This window comes from Solenopsis invicta, chromosome 3 (assembly GCF_016802725.1).
Source record: "Solenopsis invicta isolate M01_SB chromosome 3, UNIL_Sinv_3.0, whole genome shotgun sequence".
NCBI classification, from domain to species: Eukaryota; Metazoa; Arthropoda; class Insecta; order Hymenoptera; family Formicidae; genus Solenopsis; species Solenopsis invicta.
The window spans coordinates 19,992,657-20,008,078 of record NC_052666.1 but is presented as its reverse complement, the minus strand read 5'-3'; the positions used below and the strand labels follow the sequence as shown (position 1 = coordinate 20,008,078).

The following is a 15,422-nucleotide window of genomic DNA, read 5'->3' as shown; positions in this document are numbered from 1 at the left end:
AGTTATTAACAATGACATATTACATACATATATTATATGTATATAAAATAGAGTTAATGTTTTAAAAACAAAAAAGCTAAGAAATTAATTCAAATATATATAATATAAAATCGGACAAAATTTATTATGCATGTGAGAATAGAAACGAGCGTCTCATTTAAAGACTCGAATTCCTGGTGTTTTTATCGATCGTTTTCAAGCGCTGTTTTTAATCTGATCGACGTATCGGAAAGGAAAAGCGGCCGATTAAATGGAATTAGCCAAACGACAGACGACGTGGACCCTTTTCCCAAAAGACCGGGACTTGACACCGTAAAAGTGTCCAGCCACCCTATACCAAAGGGGAGTCTTCGAAAGAAGAAAAGAGAGAAAGAGAGAAAGGAGAAAAAGAGGACCGGGTGGCAGAAAGAAAGACAAGGACCGAGAATCATGCATTGAGATGCCTGTCACAACAATTTCGCTGAAAAAGCACAACACGTTGACATAATGTCGAGACACCTTGTAATTTCATTCCGCCGCATCTGTTGTCATTCTCACGTTACCCCGCGAACTTCTCGACTTCGTTCGAGAGTGCGACACGAGAGGCTTCTTGTAATGTAAAAAAAAGAATGGGGAGGAAAAAAAAAGGAAAAAGTATGAACGTATTTCAGGCAACCCTTACACACGAGGTACACAATGGAGACTGCGAGAGTCCCCCTACAGTTTAGTACTCGTTGTACCAATACCACGGTCGGATTTCGAGATTCAGGTACTGTGAAAGAAAGAGAAAAAGTTAAAAAAAAAGGGAGGCGCGTACCTAACAGAAAATGTTGCTTTTTCCTTTTTCTTTGCTGAATGATATTTGCTTTACTAAGTTTATTGTTTCTTTTTCTCACACTTTGATGTGACTATTATAAATAAAAATCTAACAATGTTAAAAAAAATATTAATAAATATTATACTTATATGCAAGTAATATCGTTAAAGAATACGTACGTTTAATCATTCCTAGTAAGTTTTATAGTGCGACATATACATGTACTTGACCGTGAGTTGAAACGTTCTTATTTTTTTCTCTGCATTTTTGATCTCATACTATTACGTGACTGTCAACTCTCGTGATTCGATTCGAAGGAGAACGAAGCATGAAAATAAAAAATTCGAAAAGCTGGGCTCGAGAAAAATACTTCTCGACGGCTCGAATCATCCCTTGCGATTGCGAAAGGAAAATCGTATTTCTAATGCTCGGGCATCACATGCCCGGTGTTCCGTGAAATCGCATTACCGAAATAAAGAATATTAAATTATTCTCCGTTCAGTCGCGGACTATCACCCTGCATCAGCGTCATCTTAAATCGCAGCTTAAAAATGTAATTTTCGTCGTAAGCCGAATGTTTGAATTCGATCGTTCTGTCGTGTGCTCGGTGGAGAATTGTTTCGCGTTAATTACAAAGACCCGGGGGAGATTTTTTTCGCAGAGCTTTGAAACCGAGCCAACGATTTTCGGACATTAGGAGGACGAGACAAAAATTAATCAAGCGTCTTCTTGAAACCATAAATAACGATTGGAGACGACCGGGGCAGCGAGTGTACGTGCGCTCAGACAATGGATGACAAATTGTGTGAAAGCAAAACAAACGGTGGACTAGATTGAACCGGCTAGTCGGTTCGGCGGCTTTGCCATTGTCATCAATATAGCTGCGCGGGACATAATCTGGCGATAGCGACGTCGGCCAAGAAAAATGGACTTTTTCGCCAGTGTCCACGGTCCTTTCGCCCGAATTGCCCATTCTACTGCAAATTATATTCCACCCCGAGAGTCGTCCGTTGCAATAATCTCGAGCCCAGATCTATCCATCGGTATATCGCAGTAGATTTGTCTTTCCGAGGTTTATTCCGACATATTTAACCGTATCATTCCTACCCCAGGTAAAAACACACCATAAAGTGTATCTAAAAGTGTACCTAAGCATGTTATCGCGATACTCTCTAAATAAAAAGCGAAAAACTCGTTATAAGGATGGCGCGATAGTAATTTATTTATCTCATAATAAATGCATAAATGTGTGTACGCCTAATAAACTTTATCAACTTTTGTATGTTTACATCTCGTTCATGAGGAAGTAAAGCGCATTCCAGGCTAGAACGCTCGTTCAAAATATCCTGAGGCGAGGTAGATCATCGTGTAAGGTTATCAGCGACTAGACGTAAACAAGGGACGCAGGAGGGTTACAGCGAAAGTCGCTTTGTACCAGGGGAAAGATCGAGCCAGCGGCGGGATCGAGGCCGCGCGCAGGAGAAAAGGAGCAGTAATCTTAGCATAGCAGGACACCGCCGTGGCGATCGTAAATGTTTAATATCGTGATTAAAGGCGCTGGCGCCTCTCATTATTATTTCAGTCTAGAGGACATTTCGCTCGGTCGCCTCTCTCTCCGATCCCGTCGCGTCGTCGAGTTTCTTTTCAATTCTCACTTTCCTCCGTCGGCTTAAAAATCCTCGCGAAAATTAGCTGGCTAAATATTTAAAACACCCCACCGTCGTCGTCTCTAGGAAGCGCGGGCGACGAAGGAAGAATGAAGAAAGCCGTGGGTACAAAAACCGCCTCTGTGCCGGCAGCATTATTATCTCCGGCGCATGGAGACGGGCGCGATCTCTATTTGACAGATTTTCGCTCTGCGGATATCTTCATTCATCGCGCCACGTCGCTTCCCGCGCACTTCGTGCGTTCGTCATCGAACACCCGCCGCGACTTATTGTTCTAAATATTCTTTCTATGAGTTCACCCTCGCGTAACTCCGATTCGTCGCGGGGTTCAGAGAACAAAATTATTTCGGTATAAATTAGAGTTGTTACGTACAATTCGGTTGAAGATTACTCCTGAAAATGAGATGTCATTTTTCATAGAGTGCAAACTCTCTAAGCGCTGCCCGTTTGTACGAGTCAAACGTTCTGCATAAATCTCTACGATAATTAATCGACATTACATCCTTCTCGACGTATGCACGTGATTGCAACACAGTAAACATCGTAAATTTACATTTTATAAACGTGAGTCATGTCTCGGGAAAAGTTTTACGAGGAACAGGTTGATTCAATGCTGTCCTAAATGTAAAATCGCTTCCGTTCGTGAAATAATTCCGCAAATACGTATCGCTCGACCGATCGCAATAACACTCGAAGATAGCTCTTGCGTGGGATCAAAATTCATCCATGACGTCATAACGCATTCTATAGCTGGACGGAAAAAGTTGCGGAACAAGTTATTCCTTCGTCGTCGATTGCCCGTAAAACGTCCGTCGAAGGGCTCGGAGCGCGCGCGGCGCCGCTGACAATTGGACATTTAAATTCAGCCGGAAGTTTCGCCGCTTGTAACTCGGAAAGAATTCGCGACTGCATCGGCGGGGGTGCCGACACTTTTATGTCGCGTCACGCATTCGGACAGCGCGAGCACTCTCGCGCCCGCGCGCGCGTGCAACGCGAAAGGATATTCGTAAATAAAATTTTCGACGAGGGTGACAAAATGGTCATACGCTCCAGTGCTGACCCCAGCCCGGGGGGTCAAAACTCGATATCTATGCGCGACGAGATTTTTTTTTATGTTGTTTTCACATAGTTACGCTCTTCCTCGGGGACAAAATAGATACCCGGGATTGCCGGACAGGATATTATAACGGTTCAGTGACAGGGGATCCTGGCGGGTTCTCTCTTATTTTCCCCTTCGGGAGAATACTTCGAATACCGCAAGTTTAAGGCGACTCTATTAGATCTCGCCGAATCTCCGATATTGCAATATACAACTGATTTATACGTGTCGTCTGCGCGAGACATTGCTTTCTGTGAATTCCACAATTTATCGGTAACATGGGATTCAATTATTTTTCAATTCTCTCAGATAAGAACAAAATCTAGTTAACGTTAAGTGTATCTTTGAAGAATGTCCTTCACATATTCACTAAATGAGTTTTTATGTAGTTTAATAAATAAAAAAAATTAATAATTTATATAACGCTATCTTTTAATATATAATACATATATTTTTATTTATTCTTAAACTTATATATATATAACTGATTGAATGCATATTACATTGTAAAGTGTATGTTTAAGAAATATATTTAATACATTTATAAATAAAATTATTTAATATACACCTTATATAAATTTAGTATAATAATACATATTTTTTTATACATATAAGTTCAGAATAAAACTTATAATCTGTTCCTTATTATAAGTATAATACGAATACATCTTAAACGGAATACGTATAAGCGAAGGAAAACATCGCATTTAACAAAGCTACCGTACCATCGATAGAGCACGGACTAACTACCACGTACTCTTACGATCAATCAAGGCCGTTATCCACTAGCATTTCTTGCCTCTCGTACGACTCATCGACGTGCGATTACGTTAGAGAACGAGTGATTCGCGCTACGTTCAGCCTTATTGCGTCGTTTTTTTCCAGCGATGATTAATTCCTACGTGCACAGCGCTTGCATTCACCCCACGGGAAGAGAGAGAGAGAGAGAGAGAGAGAGAGAGAGAGAGAGAGAAAGAGAGCCTGTCGCAGTGTATTTCGCACGATTATTCCCGAGTATATTCGATGGAGATAGGCATAACGTATCTCTACCCGTATGATGACGACGGCAATTCAAATGATAGCATCTTTCTTTCGCGTCGACAGAAGAGGGGACCCGGGCTCCACGCACGCGGATACACGCGGAACTTTTGCATATGACGAATCGAAGACTATTACCATTCAATCTCTTTGCGCGGCTTCGTTTGCATGCTATCGTCTCCCCTGTCACGCTTTACATACGGCCACGGCCGTCGGTTGACGTTCTAAATACGCGCAACTTTATCACCGCGCGAGTCTGGATGAGTCTGCGTGGCTGGTCGCGCAAAACCGAGTCGATAAAACGACACTCATCCCAATGTTGACAAGTTTGCGAACGTGGCTTTCGATATGAACTGTAAAACGATATGCACGTTGTATCGAACAATCGAACGTATATTGAACTGATTCTTTCTTGGAGTTCGTGTGAAAATTATGACACGAAATAATTACTTGATTTTCAAGTCTGTCTGCGCGGTATAATTGATAATCTAAATTAAATGCATCATAAAGAGAGATGTAACAACACTATATGATGTACAAAATTTAATATTTACTTTAAAAATAAACAGAAATTATATTACTTTTAGTTTGTTCAAAAAAGTTTATTTTAACATTCGAATAAAATAACATATAAATGTGCAACAATTATTTTTTATGAAAAAAATGAATAATCATGTATAAATAATTGTAACAAAAAAAATGGAGATGCCGGGGATCGAACCCGGGGCCTTTCACATGCAAAGCGAACGCTCTACCACTGAGCTACATCCCCGTTTTTTTTACGAGGTTCTATTAACATGACAGTAGCAATTCTGTCTTTTATAGCGTCATTTATTATTTCAATTAATGTAATAACAATTTATTTAAAAAAAAATTACTTAGTTAAACGTTAAGTACGAGAATTCTATTATATGAATATCTCCAACCACACTCGTGAATAATACAAATTCCACGCTTCAAATACGAAAGGTTAAATGTTATCGCTATCTTAAAAGATGTTGGTCTAAATATAGTATAATTATAAAGCAAAGTGACCCAGAGCAACGTGCCATTTTAGCTCTCTTATCAGCAAGAATTTTTGAAGGTCCCATGGTGTAATGGTTAGCACTCTGGACTCTGAATCCAGCGATCCGAGTTCAAATCTCGGTGGGACCTGAACTTAAATTTTGATTTTCCGTACTTTAATTATTTCGTGCGTTGCATGTCGTTAAATAAATTAATAAGTAATAAGTTTTAAACGTTAATTTTACCATCGTAAAATGAAATTGTGTAAACTTTATATATTAAGCACCTGTAATTAACAGAAACTTGTGTGCATTACTGACTATTACGTAGATAGCGATAACATTACTGTATAATATTAACTACATAAATTATTGCAATGCTGATCTTGAAAAATTTCCTCTCGTTACATTACAAAATTATAAAAAATCGATAGCTTTAATATTTAAATTAATGAAGAGAAACTTAAAATGTTAAAAGGTAATTGTCTGAACATATTTTTTTATATGTCACGAGTATTGATCCCGTCAAACAAATATTAATGTATTATAAATAACTAGGATAATTAAATTAATTCGTATGTACTATTTCTATGATTTATATAATTTCGAGTCATTTTTAATAAAAATTATAAATAAACAATAAAAGAAAAAAGAAAAAAAAATTTGACAGCGGTGGGATTCGAACCCACGCCCTTACGGACTGGTGCCTAAAACCAGCGCCTTAGACCGCTCGGCCACGCTGCCTTCGGTAAAAGTTTGCTCTAACTGTGTATAAAACCAAGTCTTACCTCGTGAAAGATTATATTAAGTTAAAATAGGTCAAAATATGATTATAAAAAATTCTAAGTTGAAATATAAAAGCAACGCGCATTTATTTAATTATATGTAATAAATTATGCCTTATTAATAAATACATTTAACTATTAATACATAAAAACTATATGAAATTGCTACTTTTATTTAAATTATTTTGGCATTTTGAATGAAAATTTCTCACACATATATTCAGTGGAAAAGTATTCTACATTTTTAAAATTATTTTTTACGAAGTAACATTTTGCATCAATTTTAGTCTAATATACTGAACGCCTTTGTACAATAGCATTGAACGAAATAACGCGTTTAATATAAACGTCCGGTAGATGCAAGAGTCGTGTATTTCTAACATATTGTTTCGTATTCTCTCAGCACGTGCTACCGTTCTGGCCTTGATTACGTCACACGTTACAAACATATCTCACGTCGCGTTGCCTGGTGACTTATCTCGCACTTGGCATCATATGTACAAGCTTATGTAGCTGAGATATCGTTCCGTTATGTGTATTTTCACGTGATAACGATGAATCGAGTAACGACTAATCAACCGTCTTTATAATTATTATGATATAGCAATTACTTCGTTGAATAAAACATTTCAAGTTTCATAACACAACACGGAAAACCTATAAATTTTTGTCATAACAGAAATTGAAAAACAAGTTTTCAGTCCCGACGGCGTATTTTAAAGTCAAATTATATTTTCAAGTTAGATTAAATATTAAATTAAATCAGAGGAAGAGAAATAAAGAAAGAGAAGATATTAAAAAATTCCGAGCGCTTTAAAAAAAGAAAAATTGATCTCCGAAGAGACAAAATGAACGAATAAATTGGTCATCTCGCGCAAGCACGCGTTGCAGTAGCGAACGTCATTATGGCGTCGCAAATCTCCTCTTTTATTTTCCCTTCCCGGTAGCGCCGGCTACCCTAGGCGATAAGATCTCAATATAAAAATTCATGCTCATAACGTGACTCCGCTGGTGGCTTCTTATTTTTTTTTTCTTCTTTTCCTTATCGCGTCCCCGAGGGATCGTGGCATAAAGCTGACGCTCGAGAGCCGAAACGAAGCCGCTTCGGTTATGTCGAAACGGCTGTAGACAGATCGATAAATTTGCGTGAATACTCGTATAGCGCAGATAAGCCGGCGTGATAAACCGAAATCGGTCTTGAAAGTCCCGGAGCCTCTCCATCCCTCGTTACCGTCGCGAGAGATACGATGCCGCCGGAAAACGGAGGAAGATAAATTCGTCTCCCGTTGCTATTCCACGCTCAGATACTTTATAGCACGCGGAGTCTCTCTTTCCTCTCTATTGTGACAGAGCGATTAATTATATCGCGCTGAATGTCACGTCCCAAAAAAATTTTAAGGTGACACTGACATGTCGGATTTTTATTTAAAAATCATCGAGGCACAATGCACGTCGCCTAAACTAGGGAATGCCTTGGAAAAAGAATATCCTGGCACGTAATAAAAAGGTTCATCTAATTATCTGATATCAATTACTTTCACCGATACTTTCGCTAATAATAAAAATCAGGATGTGGATTTACGCGAATATCTCGTGATAAAATGAGGTAAATGCGTTTTCTTTTCGCATCGTTTCCATTTTCTCTTCACATCACTCGACCGATCCCATTATTGTTTTATGAGAGCTCGAATGGGAGCTATTCGATGGAGCTCATAACGCTCATAACATCCATAAGCGCGGCACCTGCATTTGCTAATAATCTCCATTACTCTCCCCACACGAGTTGCATGATTCGCCGAAAATAAAATAGATTTATCATCCTCAATTGGCTTCCAGCAGTTTATTCGTAAGGATCGATGGTACCTCCCCTCCATGCCGCCCTTCCCCCTCTCTGCGCAACGATACATGCTCACGAGGGATTTTCTCTATTATGATATGCAACATGCGAGACGTAATTCAGAGGGTGCGAGTCATCGAGATCATCCTCGTTGCGACTCTACGTATGAACGGACGATATGATCGATCATTCGCGACGACAGCCACGAGTATCGGACCAAAGTGGCGGCGTGATTCTGCTAAACGCGATGCTAAGCAGGTACTCTTCTTCGCCATCGGGTCGACGACGTGCCTTAACGTGCCGCGATATTATAAGCAAACTCGCTCGAGAGACGACGGTTTTTCATCGCTCAACGCGAAAGTCTTCGTTCTTTGTGAAACGCAAACAGTGTACCGCCGATATCCGCCGTTAATTGGTTAAATGGCTACAATTACACGATCAACAGGTAGCTGTTTCGATTTTCTACTTTCCTTTCCCTTTTCCGCGAAAGGGCCAGCGTGAAAGCCACGCTACCGTAACGCTCCTATTGTAAAAATGAAAGGTCTGAACTAACGCGTTCAAACAATATCGTACACTGAACGTTGCATTCGAAAAAAAAAAAATTTTTTTTTAAGTTTAGAAAAGGGATACGTGCAAACAACGCAATATTCAAACATTGAGTAAATTTTCATTATAAAAAATTCAAAAAGTAAATTAATTTAAGTATTACGCGATTACGATACGTGTCATTGTTTAGTACAAGTAGAATTACAATTTTAAAAAATTTAAGAAATTTTGTTCTCAATTGGCTGATCTCATTTAGAGATACAAAATATAAATCATCGCATTAAAATCTCCATTATTTTCGTTCACCGTATACATTTTCATTCGCTTATCGTATCTATCGTGCCCAATGTGTCGCGCAAACTGGAGACACTTCGATTAACAGCGATCCTCGAAACGCCTCGTTAACGGAACGTCGCAATTTTCGCGAGAGACCATGCGCCACTGGTAGCTGGGACAATGTGCCATTAACGAAATGCTCGATGAATATATATCGGCTATCGATCATTATGAGGCTCGCACGGATATTCCCGTAATGGTCTATCGCAGCAATAATCGTCAACATACGCAATAATCATGTCGTTTAATGACAATTGATGCGAGCCAGGAAATGCGCTCGCTTTAATATCCGCGCGCCTATGTTTACCCCGTTATAGTCGCCCGCGCGTACGGCACTCACACACGTTGAATACGCACGTACGTACGCGGTCCGCGTGCACGGAAAGCGAGAGATAGCGAATAGATTCAAGGGGCGGTACTATTGTTAATATCGGATGCGCCATTACGCGCGATCAGTCAATATTTTCTCGTAACTGACCTACGATTCGGGGCGCACTCGAATGCATACAGACCCTCCACCGCAGCGACCGGCAAGTTGCGCCGCAATTGCACGCATCCGATCCGGCACGCATGGGAAGCACTCGGGGAAGCAGGAGCCGTTACTATTCGAAACGAGGCTGCGTGGCTACGTTTCGTAATCGCATCCGGATCGAGGTAGCGTCGATACGACACGACGCTGCGCATTAATGCGAATTAACAAACGTTACTCTTTACTGTGCAAACTGTGCGAATCTGCGAACATTACTTCACAATTTATCCTTTCTTTTTGCAACTGAGGGCAACATTCGATGCATCCTGTCGAAATCATTCGATCGATTGATAATACTTAACTATTAGTCATTATGTATCAGACGAATAATTACTTTTATCGCACAATTACAAGTTGTAATCTTACGCAGAGGCGTCTCGCAAGCGTTTGCGCACGCCGATTTTGCAATCTCATTATTTTTCCACGTGGGATTATCTGCACAATGGGGGGAAATAATCGACAATCGGCGCCATTGTTTCGCCCACGAGTGATGGATTAATTCGTCCCCGCCCGACATAATCCTCCTTGCGTAACTGTACAATGGCCGCGTACTTATGGTAGGAAACCTCGGTCCTATCTGCCGAAACACGATGTACGTACATACGGCAGATCGCGTCGTGCGCGGAACCGTTTTCACGTATGTAACTGACCCGCAGCAGTTCCGGATGCTCGACAGCTGAGTTAAGCCCGCGCTCGCGTGTATGCACACAGGGTTACGAAACGGTTCCGGTAACGCAACCCGCTGACTCGAGTCGCGGAACGGCGCGTTACACGCCACAAATATTTGTGCCAGGCGAATCGAATTACATCGGCCTCTCTGTTTACGTTCGTCGCTTTTGGCGAACCGGCTCTCGGTAATTAAAGTGCGCATACTAAAATATGCGCGACGATAGGTCGCTTCCTCGCTCGCTCGGGGAATTCATTTTTAATGGGAGATCTCGTGCGAAATATCGCGATGAATAATTCCTCTCCTCGTGCGACGCGCGCGCGGAAATACCAAGTTTTCGGTGTGGCTCCACCCCGTCGAAGTTTACGCACGGTTAACGAACGCGTTGCACATAGTCGCTGCGACGCGGCGCGTTTCACCCGCGGACGGAAGTTTAATTAAAAACGGCTATAACTACGTTCGCTCGCGAAAGCTTTTCGTACACGCGGCAACGAGTTTCATTTGCCAAGAAATATTTGCACGCGCTATCACCGCGAGCACTATGCAGATGTATAATAATATACTGCTGTGTCTCGCATGAAAGGTTAATAAAAATGTATTCAACGTGCATCGTCTGAATAGTATTATCGAAAATTGTCTGTAAGCAGGGGATACTTGACGTTGCAGACAAAATATATGTTCATATTTAATGCATGCATTTTTCAAAGTTGAACAAAAAGCGAATAGTTCCAAGCATATGAAAATTTAATGGAGGAGCTTTCAGTTCGTCATCATCAAATTATCCTAGGTCGAGACTCCCAACGTAGCGTCGCTCGCGCGTTATGAGTCGCAGACTTAATTAAAAACAATTTCATTACGAATGGAGCTATTCGCGGAATCCGAGGCTCTCGTATTTCGTGGTGGCTCGTTCACCACGGGCGCACATATTTCCATGCACAATATTTCGGCGGTGGCGGCGGCGGCGGCGGCGGCGGACGCTCCGAGACAGCGTTCCGGAAAACTACACGATTACCGGGTTGGATTATCGATCGATTTTTGTCGAGCAATTTGCGTGTTCGCGATAGACGCACGCGACCCTCGGGCGTTTTTGCACGCCCGAAAAGTTCGAGTGCCCCACACGTACGCGAAATAGGATATTTTCCAGTAGAATCGCGAGCTCGGGGCCGTATGAAGAGCCACTCGCGCAACGAGGTAGCCCTCGCGTCGCGGTAATTGAGGGTAATTTCGCAAGGCCAATTTGCCCGGAAATTCAAAACCGAAAAATTTGTCCACGCGAGGCAAAGCCGTCGACTAGCTAGGCCCACCCATATGCAGACACTTCCTCTATCTCCCATTTCCTCATCCCATCCTCCTTCGTTCTTCCCCCGATCACTGCCCTGCCATCTCCCTTCAACTGGCGTTCACCTGCATCATCGGACAAACCTCGTTCGGACAAACCTCGTTTTCTCCTGTAATTTCATTTTCGCGCAGGTCCCGGCGATCGCATGACTCGATTTTTCCACAATTTCACAGAGGGGAATTTCAATTAAATTACTCACCCCTCCGCACGTCGCGGTATCTCTCCTCCTCGTGTGCGAGTAGCGAGAGACGGAACGAGAGCAGAGAAGCGAACGGAAGAGAGGGAGAAAAAAAATAACGCGTTTCCCGAGCACGGCACATGGATACACCCGGTGACGGAGTTTTCGTCATTTGCTGTTAATGGCGGCGTCCTTTCACCGCCATTCTCTCGCGCGAGATTGCCGATGATTAATCAGCCGTGGCAGTCTCATTTTTAGACACGCGACGGCGATTACCCCCAAAGCGAGACGCGCCGCGCCACGCCGCCACGCGTTCCCGATTGCTTCCCTTTTTTTTAATTCGCACGCCGACGAATTTCGACCCCGGCAATGACGCGCGTTGAAATTGCTTTTTTGATTGTCCGCTCCGGAAGTTAAATTCAATCAAATCATTCTCAGTTACAGTACTTCCATCGCGCTCATATTATGGAGTGCATATGTACACGATGCGATGTAAAACAACAGCGTTAAATCGAATGCCTGCGCATTGCCTGGCACGTTGTTAGTTTTTAATTATCCTTTTATCTCGCGCTTTGTACACATCGCAGATTTGCGCAAACAGAACGAAGATTTGGACGTTTACAATTTTGTCATTCAATAATAAATATCATAAGCTAGCAATTACTTGATGAACAACAAATTGATAAATAATAAGACCGATTCGACGCAAGGCTACAATATATCAAGCACTGCCAACAATTTACATCATTAATTTTCATTTGGAGCATAGCGTGATTGATTCATTAATTTCACATTTTTTTACTCCATCCTAAATTTATGGAAAATTTTAATAACGAAATAAATAAAAAAATGATTCAAAGAGAAAGTATGCACATGTAAATGTACGTAAAATTGAGGAATACGCAGCAAACTACGCAACGTGCATCACAAACGCACGGCGCAGTTACCTGCAGTAGCGGTGATGCAACGAGCTGCCAGCGGCGGGTTGACTCCGTGGGAATCCCCGAGAGAATCGATGTATGACGTAATGCTGCAGGAATGGCGCGACCTCCCTTTGCCTCCCGTTTCAGCCGGTCAACCCCTTGGCTTGGCCACCAGCTCGCGACCTATGTCGTACGGCGACAATGGGCGCCGCCGCCGCCGACGATGTCAATTTCCTCCCTTGGTGCATCAGCAATAAATGCATCAGCGATAAATGTGTTCTACAGTCAGAAGTGCATAGCTTGCTCTTGCTACGAGTGGTGCGGGGCAGCGTCGCCCGGATGCAGTCCCCGGCATCCCTGCATGAGTGGATTATGAACGCGAATACGATCTCGAAACTGCGTTATTCCGCTGCAGTCAATGTGATCCCGTAGTCATATGCATCTCTTCTCTCTCTCTCTCTCTCTCTCTCTCGTTTTTTTCCCTCTGTAAGTGCATCTCCCTCACCGTCCACCAGCTCTCGGTCGCGGCCGAGAAGGCGAGCAGCCTGTTACAAGTCCATCGGGGCGAGTTACGCACGCTCAATCGGCGACCGAACCCACCCTCTCTCCACGCTCTTTCTCTTTTATTCTAGTTACCCTCTTTTTACTCTATCGCAGCCTCGATATTCCGGCTATTTCTCTTCCTCCTCCACCTCCTTCCGCTCTCGCTCGTTTGCCTCGTTTTCGAACGTACATGCGAGACAAAAGGCTTTTCAACGTAGAGTACACTGAACCGCTCGAGTTATTAAATCCGCCGCTCGCGGCATTTACATAGCTCTTTTCGCGTATAGGTATTCGAGAAAATAAACGTCGTCCATTGCCGCTCGAAGTCTCGCTCGTTACTCGTTTGCGTTTGTCTTACGGTACGATGCGTGTTGTAATACATCGCCCGACGATACTTTTAACGTTTCCTATATTCGCATGGCGCCACGTGTGCTCTTTTTTTACGTGGAAAACGTAGAAACGCAAGTTCCAATTTACTCAAGGTGCGCGTTCTTGCGCTACACGCAGAAAAAAAAATGGAAAGCCGCCTCGGTTGTAAACGGACTGACATTGTGGGGAAATTAAACACCGAAACCTTAATAAACTCTCCGCGAACTTGGTGATTTTCCGGCTTCGCGAAACGTAAAACAGCCGGACGGTAGATAGACGGACCTCATAACGGTTGTACGGTTTCTTAAAAAAAAAGATTTTGATTGACCACAGGCTACGAGAATACTGGAGAGAAATGCTCCGTCTACACGTATGATTATTCATGATGCAACACAATTATTTTTTATGTGCGTTTGTGCACACGTTATGTCCGAGAAGCTTAATTGAATAACTTTATATATTTTTTAAGGAAAAATGGAGAGAGAGAGAGAGAGAGAGAGAGAGAGAGAGAAGAAAGAATTTTTACATCATATAATAAAAAGTATAAATATGTAAACTATTTAAATATAAAATTTATATCAAGAATTTTATAAAATTATATTTAAAATATGACTTTATATGTATTTTTATTTTATCTTACAAATTGTTTGATTATTTATATTAAAATTCTATCCAACAATAAATATGTTGTGTTAATTAAAAGCCATCTTTCAACGATTCGATTTAATTCGAGCAAAATAATCCATTTTTTATTTTGATTTAAACAAAAAAATAAAATTTCATTTGATTCAGAATCTGAAAACCTTAATTTGCACATTTCTAGTAAGGACAAGATGCTATTTATAAATATTTTCTTATCTTTTCTATCAACCTGCTCATTTTTTAATATTAAAATATGCTAAATGCGAAAGATGATATGCAATAAGTCGAAAATGTAAAAATAGAGTTTATCATTTACATATTAAGTATAAAAAAAAAATAAAAATGCAAGATAGCAAAAGAATGGAGATGCCGGGGATCGAACCCGGGACCTTTCACATGCAAAGCGAACGCTCTACCACTGAGCTACATCCCCAACTTGTCGATAACATCTTTCTCAACAGTTATAAACGTTCGATGTATACCTGTAGTTTGTAGAAATTTAAATTTACAAAGAAAAAAAAACTAATTTAAATATTTAATTAATGTAATTAAATATCTATCAAGGTCAACATTTTTAATACTTTTATATATGTAAGCACTTTTCCATCCATTTCCATTACTTTACTATAGCAAGTTTAACCAAATATTACATTCATAATAAATATTATAATTAATATAATAAATAATAATAAATTAAAGATATTTCGTAATACATGCAGACGATTGGATTGTGCAACGTGTGATGGCGAAGAAGTTATCTGTGGCGATCGCGAAGTTATTATCATGTATACGTTGGCGCGCTTATATACGTGCTGGAGAATTACAAGGGTGGCTAAAAATCGTGCCCCCCCGTCGCGTGACTTATGCACCGTCGTAGTCTAATGAAGATCTATCGTCCATTGCAGCGTCCGTCGCACTTTTATCCTTGGCGCGTCATCCGCACTCATTCCCGCACTCGCGCCTCTTCCGTTCCGTTCAGCGGCTTCTGACGCGCGATAATGTCCCGTCGTGTTTTCCTTGTCCCGTTTAATTTGCATTTCTAAACCTCGCGAATCGGCTCGGCGCGAATTGAATGATGACGTGATAGACGCGCCGATAAATGGAGCGAAGGGGAATAACTCGAG

At 41.4% G+C, this 15,422-nt stretch overlaps 1 long non-coding RNA gene and 4 other non-coding genes across 5 annotated transcripts in view; 1 reads left to right on the top strand and 4 right to left on the bottom strand.

Moving 5' to 3' along the window:
- Positions 1-15,422, bottom strand: part of LOC105193153 — a 340,949-nt gene that overhangs the window by 210,545 nt on the left and 114,982 nt on the right. The window lies entirely within an intron of this gene.
- Trnaa-ugc lies at positions 5,301-5,372 on the bottom strand. Its single transcript has one exon. It is a non-coding gene; the product is annotated as a tRNA-Ala (tRNA).
- Trnaq-cug lies at positions 5,684-5,755 on the top strand. Its single transcript has one exon. It is a non-coding gene; the product is annotated as a tRNA-Gln (tRNA).
- Positions 6,269-6,348, bottom strand: Trnal-uag. The gene has a single exon. It is a non-coding gene; the product is annotated as a tRNA-Leu (tRNA).
- On the bottom strand, positions 14,660-14,731 carry Trnaa-ugc. Its single transcript has one exon. It is a non-coding gene; the product is annotated as a tRNA-Ala (tRNA).